The sequence below is a fragment of the Cibotium barometz genome, chromosome 24, assembly GCF_041138505.1.
Source record: "Cibotium barometz isolate CiBa-2024 chromosome 24, ASM4113850v1, whole genome shotgun sequence".
NCBI lineage: Eukaryota > Viridiplantae > Streptophyta > Polypodiopsida > Cyatheales > Cibotiaceae > Cibotium > Cibotium barometz.
In genome coordinates, this window is record NC_141069.1 from 23,885,917 (window position 1) to 23,900,112 (window position 14,196).

At 40.2% G+C, this 14,196-nt stretch overlaps 1 pseudogene across 2 annotated transcripts; it reads left to right on the plus strand.

The window, feature by feature from the left end:
- Window positions 1-11,655: 11,655 nt before the first annotated feature.
- On the plus strand, window positions 11,656-13,264 carry LOC147625054 (trans-cinnamate 4-monooxygenase C4H2 pseudogene; annotated as a pseudogene). 2 transcript variants are annotated; one of them, XR_015268912.1, is made up of 2 exons: window positions 11,656-11,840; window positions 12,428-13,264. The product of XR_015268912.1 is annotated as a trans-cinnamate 4-monooxygenase C4H2 pseudogene, transcript variant X1 (transcript). The 2 variants fall into 2 exon arrangements; XR_015268913.1 differs by lacking the exon at window positions 11,656-11,840 and adding an exon at window positions 11,868-12,022.
- The last annotated feature ends 932 nt before the right edge of the window (window positions 13,265-14,196 follow it).

The window sequence follows — 14,196 nt, forward strand, 5'->3', positions numbered from 1 at the left end:
CAGTGTGAATGAAAGGTTGCTAGAGATTGAACAATTGTGTCTCTCTAGAACCATATAACATGGTTCTACATACTTATATACTTCAGGTATCATCAATTGTGTCACTGTAGAACCATATACATGGTTCTACTCTTGTGCGGCATACACTCTGAGTTATTATCCACAAAGTCTTGCATAAGAGCCCTACCCATACCTATGTGTACCCTGCACCTCCTCACAATCCCTGTATTCCCATGCACATATTGTTACACACCATCCTCAAAGTTCTCATGTATCCATAAAATGATGTTTTTAGTATCCTTAGGACATTTTAGAGGTCATTCGTAGGGACTTTTGGTAGAGAGAGAAAGAGGAAGCGCATCCCATCAGGAAGAAGACAACGTTATGTTGAAAATTAGGTTATTTCTTTTTCCTAAATCTAAAAACTCTTCTTTTTCACCTCAAAATGTACTCCACTTACACTTGATAGTCACTTTTCACACCCGAATACATTAAGCACACCTACATTTTTGTAGGGAGGTAAACTTCTATTCCTATCCATATATTAAATACATATATCTTTACAGAGGAGGAAAAATTCCCTCCTTCTCAAACTTCCTCTTGGACTTAAACAATTTCTTGCGCTCTTTTCATTTCCTTTACCTTCTACTGTACTCCATTTTTTGAAGCTTCAGCCTTATGTACTCCATTTCCTCTTGAAACGATGGGTATCAAATTTTATTTTAATCATCCCGATTTTTTCCCACTAATGCTATCATAGATGATTAAATTCCTAGGGCAAGGAGACCAAGATCATCAGTGTTTGCTATACTTGTATCCAACTCTCTCAATGCACAAAATCAGTGTACTAAAGTAGGGCACCTGGGTCCTTATGCAATCAAGGAATAGAAGAAAGATAAGCAACAATCATGGAAAGGAAGAGTGAAAGAATTCAAGATAGAGGCTGGAAGGACAACCATCAAGGAAGTCCTAGTGCCAAAGGATTACAAAATAGTGTGATTGCCAATCCATCAAGTCAGCTTTGATCAACTCAAAGCCATCATTACCTTAGCTTTGATCAACTCAAAGCTATCATTACCTTAGCGTAAATCCTAAAACTTCATGATTTCACAAGGAAATTTGAGGTCGTTTACTGATGCCTGTAGTCTGCTGGCCTATTTGGGAGAAGCCCATATTATTTTTGGCGTAGAAAAAGAAGGAACTTTTTTTTGGAGAGTTGGGCTACTAGATACGATGTGCTTCTACTTCCGTTTCTGGAAGGAGCTGGTGGCTGGACCGCACATGGAGGTGCTGGGGATCATGGAAAAGCAAATTGGCTAGACGGGCAGCAATGCCCGGTTGATTTTCTCTCTCTCTGGGCACACAGGCGGGCTTGCACCACACATCACACACATGTTCTTTCCTCTTTGTAACAAGCTGGTAGGCTGGTCGGGCAACACTCACAATCTCTCTCTTTCACGATTTGGGAAGGCTGACGGGCTAGGCTATTGAGGTAGACCTGCAGTTAGCACTAGACAACAAGCAGGTTTTCCCACGCTTCTCTCTCTCTCTCTCTCTCTCGTGGAAGACAGTGAACAACAAGAGAAGCAAGAGGGAGGCGGTAGACTGTTACTATGCAGGGACAACCGACTATTGTTTCTCTCTCTCTCTCTCTCTCTCTCTCTCTCTCTTTTATCTCTTTTTAGAGGCTTGTGGGCAATGTCAGATGCACACAAATTAAAGCTCCTCTTCCTTCTGGCTCATGGGTTGTTCGGGAGTGCTACTCGTGGTCCCTTGTGAGAGGAGGGATTTGCAGCCTAAGAGGGCGGAAATAGGAGTATATTTAGCATGTTTTTGGAAGAGTCTATGAACTGATGTATGGTTGTGTTTTTAGCTATGTGCGTGGGCTAGTTAGATGCGTATTCAATGTTAGATGGATGTGCTATCTTGGTTGATTAGAGGTGAATAACAGTGTGGTGTTTTGGGGCACAGGGCTGTGTGAAACCTCTATGCTAAGAGGTCCAGAGGACTGGCAGTTGGACATGCATATGTATAAGCCATGAGTGGACATGATGTATTCAGTTAAACTCTTCCATTGAATGTGAATAAAGAAATACTGAAAAGGGCGCCAAGCTTTGGGGCGAAGAGGTGTCGTTCTTTTTGTGTAGGAGCACTCTAGCTCCCTTTTATCTGTCTTATTTGCTGGATTACAACTATGTTTGGGTGACTGCTAGTCTACCACACTTTGGTTTTTACCAGAGGCCGGTTTCAGTTGGTTAATTCCTAAAGCTTTCGTGCTTTGGACTTACTTTGGTCCAAAATTTGGGGTACCACACCAGATTTTTAAATCTACAGGACCACATTTGGGGAAAGTCACTAATCTTGATTACTTTTACTAATCAAAATCTTTTTGCTCTTCTCTTTCTTTGTGTTTGATCGTTGAGAGCTATGGAGCTTTCCTTTTGGACTTTAAGCTTGCCACAGCTTAGGTATTTGTTTAGGGCATGGTATGAGGTTCACAAAGAAACTTTTGGTAAGTGTTATGATGCGTGATTTTTCCTTTGAGGCCGCCAGGGAGCTATGTGCATTTTGTTGATGCTTGGGAGGTTATGACTCACACATTGGTTGCAAAAGTACTTGATAATGTCTCTCCAAAGTGTAAGCAACTCTTATTTTCCTTTAATGCTTCGATTTTTGACATTTCTTGGCATTAGGGTTTCTTATGAAAATTAGGCTTTCTATCACATTTTGGGAAAAAATTCCTCAATAATCTTCTTATCCATGCTTAGCTATTCTCATACACATGATTGATTATTGCTATAGCATGAGATTACATGGAATTTTTATCCTTTCTTGCATTTCTTGAGAAATTAGGGTTTGTTCTCTACTTTTTGAGGATCCAGGGTCTTAATCATGTTCATTAGCCTTCCCTTTAATCATCCTTGCATTCATTGCATCAAAATTGTTGGAGAAATTAGGGTATCTTGGTTGAAGTAGGGTTTTAGGGCAAATCCAACAAAATTAGCATTTTATTTGGGGGTTTCTTGATTTCTAATGCATAATCACATTTCCATTGACTTCATTGATCATGCCTTACATAGCTTTTAGCTTTGGGAATTTCATACATTAACTTTTTTTTCATTGAGACCAAGTGCGCTTCATCTTTGGGGTTTCTTTTATGCATCATGCATAGTAAGCTTATTGCATATATGCATTGAGCTATTTTGATGGACATTGAAGACATCAACAAAAGTGGTGGAGAAGTATTTAAGCAAGAAGATGTTGCATGACCATTGAGCATCATCATCAACATAGAACCCTTGTATTAGTTGAGTTGTATGGCATGCATCTATAAATGCCTTGGATGTAAGTGATTCTTCTCATTGGCATTCAATCATTGGCTCTTTACAAATTTGTAAACACCTTTCAATTCAAAAGCTAGCTAGAATGTGTGTGAGGGTACCTTGACATTTGGAGGATGTGAGGCGAAGGGGAGCATTTTCATGAATCTGCCTTGTCATGATTGCTATGTGGGAAAGTGGTAAGGTGGATGATTAGGTACTTGGTGGGAAAGACATGGACAGGAGATTTGCAAGCTTTGATGTGTTTCACCGACTTCCAATTGTGACAATTGATGTATTTTCATTTGGCAAAGTTTTGGCACATTGGAAAGTGGAATCCTTGGAAGGGGTAAAGTCATGCTTTTGGATGCATATTGTGGACACTTATTAGATGGATGTGCATTGTGGATGCCTATTGATGCATTATGGTTGCTTGGTGATGGCAATGACAAGAGGTGTTCGATGGGAATCTATGGTTTTGCTTGGATATATTAAGATTCGGTTTCTAAAATCAAATAAAATGGTGCTAAAATTTTAAAGATTTTCTTGCATACTTGCAACCTAAATTCTAGATGTAGTTATTGGGGTTTTTAGATATTTCATAGAGCTTTATACCCTCTTGTAGTTTTCCACAAGGACTTCGTAGCATCAAGCCTTTAAACTCTTGATTTTGATATCATTTGGGAGGTCAGATTAGGGTTTATCAGAAATTCCAAAATCCTAGTTCAATTATATCGTAAATATTTTTAAACATCATGTTAGTACTACTCCATTATATCTTCCAAACAAGCCTTTAACCTTTCAATTTCAATATGGTTTGTTGGGTAAAAGTGGCATGGTTCACTAAAACAAAAAGTATATGCCCCATTTGAAAATTTATTGTTTTTACATATTGTGTTAGTACGTATCATTAGCTCTCCATAGAGCCCTTGACCCAATTTTAATCTCATTTGACCTTTCATCCACTCAAAACTAAAATTTACAGCCAAGAGAAAGACCACATAAGATTATGGATGTGATATAAGAGATGTTGGAACTTGATCAAGGGGCACTTGTGGAAGGTATTGATGGTGCATTTGACATTGGGGACAAGGCACATGCTGAGCAAATGTCGGTACTACATGGGTTGGTTAGTGACAAAATGCTTGGATATGGCAAAGGAAAGAATGCATGTGAGGAGGAAATATGGTTGCATGAAAGTGCAAAGGAGCATTTGATGATGTCACTAATGCAAAGGTAGCAGCTCTTAAATCCAAAGAAGTACCGCTGGTTTCTAATGAAATGTATGAAATGATGTGCATAATGAGGGCAATGTTGGATAGTTTCAATGATAAGCAATCCTAACTCCTCAACTCATAAAATCAAGTTCTCAACACTTTCAAAAGTGAGATGGCTTTGTTGAGAAGTGAGTTAAGGAATGATGTTTTCCATCCGCCTTACCAAGATGCAAGGATGCATAGTCATGGTGGGACTCTTTTTGCAAGGTACTTATATGGATCAAATTTCTCATGAATCACCATTTGCATCGTTGGTGTTGTTGGTAAAGAAGAAGGATGGTATCTTTCAAATGTGCATTGACTATAGGGATGTGAATAAGATCACAATAAAAATAGGCTCAAGAATGTGGGCTTGTAAATTGTTTGCCATTACGAAAGTGCATAAAGATTAGATTGAAGACATCTAAGAGGAGTAGATGTTGGATGAAGAGACTTCACAAATGGTGCAGAAATTACAGCTTGGCACTTACGAAGAGTTACATCATTTTCGGTTGCAAAATGGATTCCTTTACTTCAAGGGGAAGGTGTATCTTGTGCCTCATTCGGTAAGAAGAAGGTGTTGAATGAGATGCATGCTTCTCCCATGGTGGGACATCTAGGGTTGTTTAAAACCTATGATGCCATCAAAAAGAGCTTTCATTGGAAAGACCTTTGGAGTGCTATGAAGGACTATGTTGCCAAATGTGTGCGTTGTTAAGCTAATAAGGATCCCACATAAAAGTTTGGTGGTTTTTTTCAGCCTTTACCTACTCCGGAGGGTAAATGGATTCATATAGCAATGGTTTTATCTCACAGGTCTTCCTATAACCAAGAAGGGGTGGGACAACATTTATGTAGTGGTTGATCGGTTGAGAAAAGCTGCCCATTTTGTGCATACAAAAGTGAGATATTTAGCGTCTATGGTTGCATGTCAAATCATGGATTGTGTGTTTTAGATGCATGGCATGCCGTAGCAAATAGTGAGTGACCGAGATGTCAAGTTCATGGTCAGATTTTTGCATTTGAGTATGGATACTCAATTGGTTCCAAGTATGGCATATCACTCAAAAACCGATGGTCAAACGGAGTGAGTAAACAAATGGCTTGAGACTTACTTGAGGCATTATTGTTATGAGACACAACATGCATGAGAGAATTTGTTACACTTGGTCGAGTTTGCCTACAATAGCACTTACCATGTGAGTTACACTTGGGTGAGTTTGCCTACAATAGCACTTACCATGTGAGTATTGGAATGTCATCTTTTGAGGCTGTGCATGGGTATAAGTTACATGTGCCAATTGTAGCATTCAAAAATGACAATGTGAATCTCAATGCAAAGAAGGAGGTGGAAAGAAATCAATCTCTTTTGCAAACATTCAAAGAGAATATAAGATCATTGGAATTCAAAGAGGGTTATTATGTATTTTTGAGAATTCCCAAGCCACGCTATGGTTCTCTCAAGGGCAACACTAACACAAAGCTTGCACACCGTTTTGTATGGTGCATCTACAAGGTGTGGTGAGAATGGTTGGTGAAGTGGCATATCCATTGCTACTTCCATCCACTAGAAAGATTCATAATGTGTTTCGTGTATCTCATTTGAAGGCATATATTAGACCCGAAGTGCAAATCTCGGATGAGCTACCTCTTATGAATGAGGATGGCATGGTGAAATATATTTCTGAGAGAGTGTTGGGATTAAGGTAAAGGATACTTTATATGCAAATACCTTGTCAAATGGAGGGGATTACCTCAAGGTGAAGAAACATGCAACTATTCTTTATATGCAAATACCTTGTCAAATGGAGGGGATTACCTTAAGGTGAAGAAACATGGCAGCTGGCCCACATGTTGGAAGGACATGAGCGTTCATTGAATGTTTCTGATGGGGAAAATTGAGCCATGTAACAGTGAATATGCTTGTTGTAATCTTTTGTGATTCGCAATTTGGAGGCCAATATGATGCTCAATTGGAATGTTATTAACGTATGCACTTTATGGGGAATGTACACTATATGGTGCTATGTTTTGGAGTGGTTGTTCGGGAAGCATCACATGAGATTTTGAAGCTCTTAAGCATGGCTATTCTCTCTTGGACAGTTTTGGAAAGTGGGTGGCTTGATGGTCTTCGTTGGATATCCTTATACCAATGAAGCAGAAGAGTGTTTCCATGAAGAAACATATTTGGGTGTAGATGGTTTATAAAGTGGTGGAGGCCATGGGCTCATGGACATGTTCATATGTGGGCTTTACAGCCTAGGCTTATGGGCATGGTCATAATGAGTGTGTGAACTCGGCCAAAGTATGTAAGATAATGGCTCATAGTTGTTGAAGGTACCTTTTTACTCTTTGATCATAATACAATTACCTTGATGCCTATGGTGAGCTTCTCCTTCTTGAGATGCTAGGATGGTGACTTATCCCTTGTTGTTTACTCCAAGTATGAAGACACATGAGGTATTGACATGGATGTTTGAAAGGACTCCCTGGATAAAAAATGTACTCAAAAAGCAAATTGATGGTCAACTTTTAGATGTAGAAAACATAGGAAAGTTCAAGGTGGATTGGCATCTTGGGGGATATTTGAAGACAATTAAATGCATGATGGGTTGTGCTCAAGGCGTGACATCAAGATGGCCTTGTCCATACTGCAATGCTCAGATTGATATTTCTAGGCGCAGAAAAAGACAAATGAAAAAGGTATGCAGAAGGTTGGTTTTGTTGGGAAGGATGCCTCGAAAGGTCCCAAGAAAGGGAAGAAGCAACAAAAAGATGCAGTAGATCCAACCGAGTCAACTGATGATGAAGATGAGGAACAACCAAATGCAAGATGGGTGGAAGGTGTCATGTCTCCTGATATGCTAGGAGAACCAAACAGGAATTCAAATTAGAGCCCCATCATTAATTTTCCACTAAAGAATATTCACTTTTGCACACTTCATGCATTCATGAGTATCTTCGATCGATTCCTTAAGTGCCATATCAATTATGCATTCACAATGCCTACACAAGAGAGGAAAGTCACAACCCTTGGTAAATTAGAGCATCTTTTGAATTCTCTGGGATGCTATGGTAGAAACGTAAAAATTGAAGTGAATAAGCAAGCCTCTGGTATGTCATATGAGGTTGCTCAAAAGGTCTCCATGACTGGAGCAAAGGTAAGGAGATTTTTGGAAAAGCCAACAAACATAGAGAATTCAAAGAAGACTTGGGGACTCTGGAGAGACCTGTGTGTAATCACCACAAATGTAGATTGTCCAATGCCAGCTCTTTTAAATATGTGCAAATAGATTTGGATAAATTTCAATAACATGGTTCGCATTATGAATCAAAGTAGCACAACTATCCAAGAACGAGCATCATTCCAACAACATATCATAGAATTCACCAAAAGTGTGCTAGGTGCTTGGGGAGAGAGTAAAGTAACACACTATATGGTAAGTTGTGCAATAAAAAAATAAACTGGTGTTTTAACTTGGACTTTTTCTAATTAAATTCTATTGTCATGTGTACAGCACATAGTTTATGTGCATGGTGCGTATTTCATGAACAAGTATGGATCGCTCGACATGTGGAGTATCCAAGGGATGGAGAGATCACATTATAAAGCAAGAAGGGTTTATTTCAAAAATACAAGACATGGAGGTGGAGCTTCTGCAAGAGGAACACGTATAAACTATCTACAAGTGATGTTCAATTAGTTTTATCGCACAACCTTTGGAAGGGTATTGGTTAGGGAGCGGGCCCAACAATCAAAGCTTGCGCAAGAGGCATGCAAGGCTACAAAAAGTCATGCTCGACTTGAATGGTTGCAGATCAATGCTCCCCATAGGCATGGTGCTTGGCGTGCACGAATGAGGAGACAAGGGAGGCGTTGGGTTATGCACACACTAGCACAAATCCAAATGTAATAAGGCAAAGAAAATAAGTTTAGTTAGGTTTTCTTTGCCCTAAAAAAAACTATTAATAGTTCCTTCTCTCACTTCATTTTCATTTCACTTTTTTAGAGAGCTTGAGCTCAAGTTCTACGTAGGCACCCACGTAAGGACACCAACACACATCACCATGTTAGCACAATAGGCATAGTCGTACATGGATATGGCACGCACCAAGAACACTGCACGTGTTACCATGCCTTCACAATGCCTTCACAAAACACAGTGCAAGGCACCCAACGACCACATAGTGGCAATACCACCGAAGAGAGTGACCCCTTGGATTCTAGGACATGCCCAATGGGATCACCAGAGTCCAACCCTCCTCCCACAACAACACCAACACACACACATGTAGGCTCTTCTAGTGAACACCGCACGTGTTACCATGCCTTCACAATGCCTTCACAAAACACAGAGTGCAAGGCACCCAACGACCACATATTGGCAATACCACCGAAGAGAGTGACCCCTTGGATTCTAGGACATGCCCAATAGGATCACCAGAGTCCAACCCTCCTCCCACAACAACACCAACACACACACATGTAGGCCCTTCTAGTGGGAGCAAGCGTGTGAAGAAGACCCCACAATGCAGAGATCAAGAAAGAGAGACCGATGATGAGTAGTTCGACTGGGTTGGTGAAAACATTCCTACATTGCATAGCACCACAGGTAGCAAGAACCTACTACGAGGGGAGGGTCCCCTACCTACCTGGGAGGAACTTGATATACAGGTACCACAGCAGTAGGAGGAGGAGAATTCAGACTATGAGAGAGACCAAGAGGAGGTTCCTGGGTTGTTGCAAGATCAGGGTGTCCAGTTTTATCCAGTTTATGCTGGACTGGGACAATGCTTGGAGAGCAAGTTTTGGGGGGCAAGGTACTTAAAATGAGATCAAGCAAATAATAGAAAATACGCTTGCCCTTAAATTAACCCAATATAACTTAAATTAATATAAATTAGTCTAATTAATCAAAATTAATAAAAAATATGATGAAATGATAAAAAATGATCTTTACATACTTACAGTGATCCAATTTATTTTTCAATAGATGCACCATTACAAGCACACTAGTCCCTATAGGTTTTATATGATTCACATCAAAAATGTAATTTTACTAATTAGATTATTAATATTTACAGGCCTTCTGTTAGTCTGGAAGAATTTTGAAAAAGAGATCCTTAAAAATCCAACCATTGGATTTGCAATTTTTACTAACCACCACATTCTACTAATGTCTCAGTATCTACCCACTCTTTTGATCTACAAGATTGAGGATTTTAAGTGGTAGCTATTGTGGGTACAAAAGTGGCGTATATTATAACACTTTAAAGACCTTGAAATATTTAAAGAAAATAGACAAATATCTTAAAATTTTCTCGAAAAATCAAGTTAAGCTACATATTATGTGAAGATCTAAGGTACAAAGTGGGAATTTCATATGAGTTTATATGTAAAAGATATTAGCATTTTATGGAATCAGTTCAAATTTGGGACAGGGTGTATACATTAACTTTGTACCTAAGAAAATGAGGACTTTTGACTATCTAATGCTTAATCAAATTATGCAACTATATTTTCAACTTTAAATATGATGTTCCAACAAAAGAACTTGAAACGAAATTCCTTCATTTACTAGGAGAGATTAGCCACTAAAGGTAAACAAATGGCTATTTTTTTACTGTTTGCAGGGTGCCTGAGTGGACAAAACTGGGCACCCTGATCTTGCAACCACCCTCCTGCAACAACTACGCGCAAGCGTAGAAAGGTTAAGCTCTTCAAGCCAAGGAAGTCCCAACCTCGCCAATGCACCAATACAACACAGAGAGCTCCAAGGAGCAGGATGCGCCAAGGGTATAGGACTCTACAACAAATCAAGCTTTATCAGAGGAACACTGAGTTGTTGATAAGAAGAGCCCCTTTCGCTTGTACATTCGCTTGCACAGTGAAGGAGATTCTCTAATGATATAGAACAGAGTTTCGTGTGTAGGGGATTGCCTTGAAGCATTACAAGAAGCCTCCAAGGCTTACCTTATTGGGCTTTTTGAAGACACCAACCTCCTTGCAATACATGCAAAGAGGATTACCATTTTTGCCAAGGACATGCAACTAGCTTGGCGTATTCAAGGCGAGCGAGACACGATCTAGAGATCTTAAATGTTAACCTTCTTTGTAAAGCAACTCTTTTGTTTCAAACCCCTCTTTGTAACAAGCCTCTTTGCCTTTCATTTTTAACCTTCTGATAATTTAAATTTTAAGTTTCTCTTATAATGTCTCGGTGTCATCATGTTTGTTTAACATGGAGTGTCTATCATATGCCAGTTTATCACCATCCAAGGCATCAAAAATGCTCCTGGAGGACTGAGGAAGCTGTGCCAAAATAGTGCGAATTTAGGCTCTGCAAAGCGGCTGTGTAGACTCAAAATTCGCATTGTTCTGGCACTTCTTCCCTAGCCACTCAGGATCATTTCTAATGTTTATAGTGAAGTTGAGTACACTAATTGTGAGTAACAGTAGTTTACAAGATAAAAACACCTTTAATCATGTGTAAAAATACATTATTTGTTATCCAATGCATCAAAATTGCTCCTAGAGGACTAGGGAAGCTATGCCAGAACAGTGCAAATTTAGGCTCTGCAACAGCGGTGCAGGCTCAAAATTCACACTATTCTGGCACTGCTCCCCCAGCCACTCAGGATTATTTCTGATGCATTTATAATAAAGTTAAGTATATTGATTATGAAAAATAGTAATTTACAAGATAAAAACACCTTTAATCATGTATAAAAATATATTATTTGTCATCCAATGCATCAGAATTGCTCTTGAGAAGGACTAGGGAAGCTATGCCAAAACAGTGTGAATTTAGACTTTACAGCAGAAGCGATACAGGCTTAAAATTCGCACTGTTCTAGCACTACTCCCCCAAGCTCCCACCGTTATTTTTGATGCATTTACAAAAAAATTGATGGTACAAAAACTAGAAAAAACAATGATATACTTGATGAAAATAAGTTTGCAAAAACTGTATTGTATTCATAATAAGAAGTGACAAATGTCTAATTTGTATTCATAATTTGTGTTTGGTGGTTGTCTAATTTGTGTTTGGTGGTTGTCTAATTTGTAGAATTTTGATTAGGGGCGCTTATACCTCATGACGGGTCGTAATTGCGTGTTAATCTTGCAGGAAATTGACGAGCTTGAAGCCCATTTTGAACTCTGAGGAGAAGTGCGCCATCGATCACATTCTGGATGCGCTGAATAATGGGGAAATCAACGAAGACAACGTGCTGTACATAGTGGAGAATATTAACGTGGCAGGTAATCTAAATGACAATGCTAAACGATAAGTTAGAGGTTAAGACACTTGGCGGCGTCATAATTGGTAAAGATTTGTGGCGTATGCGTAAGGTTGTATGTCCTAATTGAGATGTGGCACGTGTAGATTGCTTTGCATGATATGTGAGGTTAGGACAGCAGCTGGAGGTGTCCTAATTGATAAGGTAAGGCGGTGTGTCCTATCTGGTGCGGTTTTGTGTCCTAATTGCTAAGGGTCCCAAGGGTTGGATCCTAAGTGGCCTAATGAATCAGGTGTTGTGTCCTAATTGGAAAGGTTTTGTGTACGTCGGCAGCTTAGATTGCTTTGCATGACAAATGTTAAGCTTACATGTCCTAATTGGCATGTTTTAATCTCTGGAAGATTGGTGGTATTCAATTTGACACAACGTTTATGTCTCTATGGATACTAATTAATTAATACCAAGCAAATATTTTGGTCCGATATTGAGAAGGCTTTTGCTTTTGGGTCCTAAGTTCTATTGACAAAGCTTTTGTGTCTTAAATGGTATATACACAAGGTGGATCCGTTGTGGAGTAAATACGACGTAAGTTTTCTTGTGATTGTGCAGCTATTGAGACGACTCTGTGGTCCATTGAATGGGGGATCGCGGAGCTAGTGAACAACCAAGACATACAGCAGAAGCTGAGGGAGGAGATGGACACGGTGCTCGGCAAGGGCGTAGCATTGACAGAGCCAGACACGCCCAAGCTGCCCTACTTACACGCAGTGGTGAAGGAGACGATGAGGCTTCACATGGCAATACCGTTGCTGGTGCCGCACATGAACCTGAAGCAGGCGAAGCTGGGAGGCTACGACATACCAGCGGAGAGCAAAATCCTGGTGAATGCATGGTATCTGGCAAACAACCCAGCCATGTGGGAGGAGCCGGAGGTCTTCAAACCGGAGAGGTTCTTGGGGCCTGAGAAGATCGACGCCTCCGGCAATGATTTCCGGTTCTTGCCTTTCGGTGTGGGCCGCAGAAGCTGTCCTGGCATCATACTCGCCATCCCCATCCTCTCTCTCGTCCTTGGCCGCCTCGTCCAATCATTCCAGCTCCTCCCCCCTCCCGGCCAATCAAAAGTCGACACCTCCGAGAAGGGTGGCCAGTTCAGCCTCCACATCGCCAACCACTCCGTTGTCGTTTGCAAGCCCCTCCTCTAAAGCAGCCTCCTCGCCACCCTACACTCAAAAACATGCAATCATATCTGTGGTGTTGCTCTCTCTGTGCACACTCTATATGGCTCTACCCTCCTTGAAGCCTCTACATATTAATGTAGGATTTCGAGATGATCTTGGGGTTGTATAGCTCCCCGTGTAGGTCGTTTCTATATTTTGAGGCAGTTTTTGCCTGTATCTCTAGTTTTCCTACTCGCATTGTACTCAACTAAATAAATTTATTCGCTTCTCTCTTCTTGCAGAGCCTCAAATCGAGCTGAGGCCACGTCGTAAATGCATGTAAATTTGATTGTATAAAGTATGTGCTTCTGTTCGTGAGATTCTTTCTCCCTACAAACACGAAAAGAAACTGGCGGTTCAAACACATGCTCGAGAATCGAGAGACGGGTCACGGGAGTCACGGGAGAAAATATAAGTGTACGAAAAGTTTATCAGGTGGAGGTTCAAACACATGCTCGAGAGTCGAGAGACGGGTCACGGGAGTCACGGGAGTGATAATTTCTCAGCTCTCAACATAAAGAGAGTTCAAAATATCAGTGTACGAAAAGTTTATGTTCGTATTTTTCCATCCACAATGCTCCTTAATTATTTAGCTCTAATATATCCATATGGTAATATAGCCCTTATGCAAATGCATAGAACCTTCTTGCATTTGTCCATTCAATGCCTAAGTTTCTCTCGAAATAGGGAGCTCTATATGCATAAGGGAAGAGCTCTAATTATTGAGCGCTAATATATCCATATGACAATATAGCCCTTATGCAAATGCATAGAACCTTCTTGCATTTGTCCATTCAATGCCTAAGTTTCTCTCGAAATAGGGAGCTCTATATGCATAAGGGAAGAGCTCTAATGCAAGTGCACAGAGTTCTCATGCATTTGGTAGAACCGTCTATACAAATGCGTAAGGGATCTACCGTATTTGTAAAGTTCAAAAAGAGTGCCTATGCATATAAGGTAAGAGCCCTTGCTGCAAATGTATAAAGAGATCTCACGCATATGGTAGAGATCTCATGCAAATGGTAGAGCTCTTTGTACAAATCCATTCGGGCTCTACCTTACCCATAGAACTCAAAGGGGACTTTGCACACAATCTAAGTCCTTATATAAATGCATAGAACGCTCGTGCATTTGGTAGAGCCCTTTCTATGCAAATGCCTA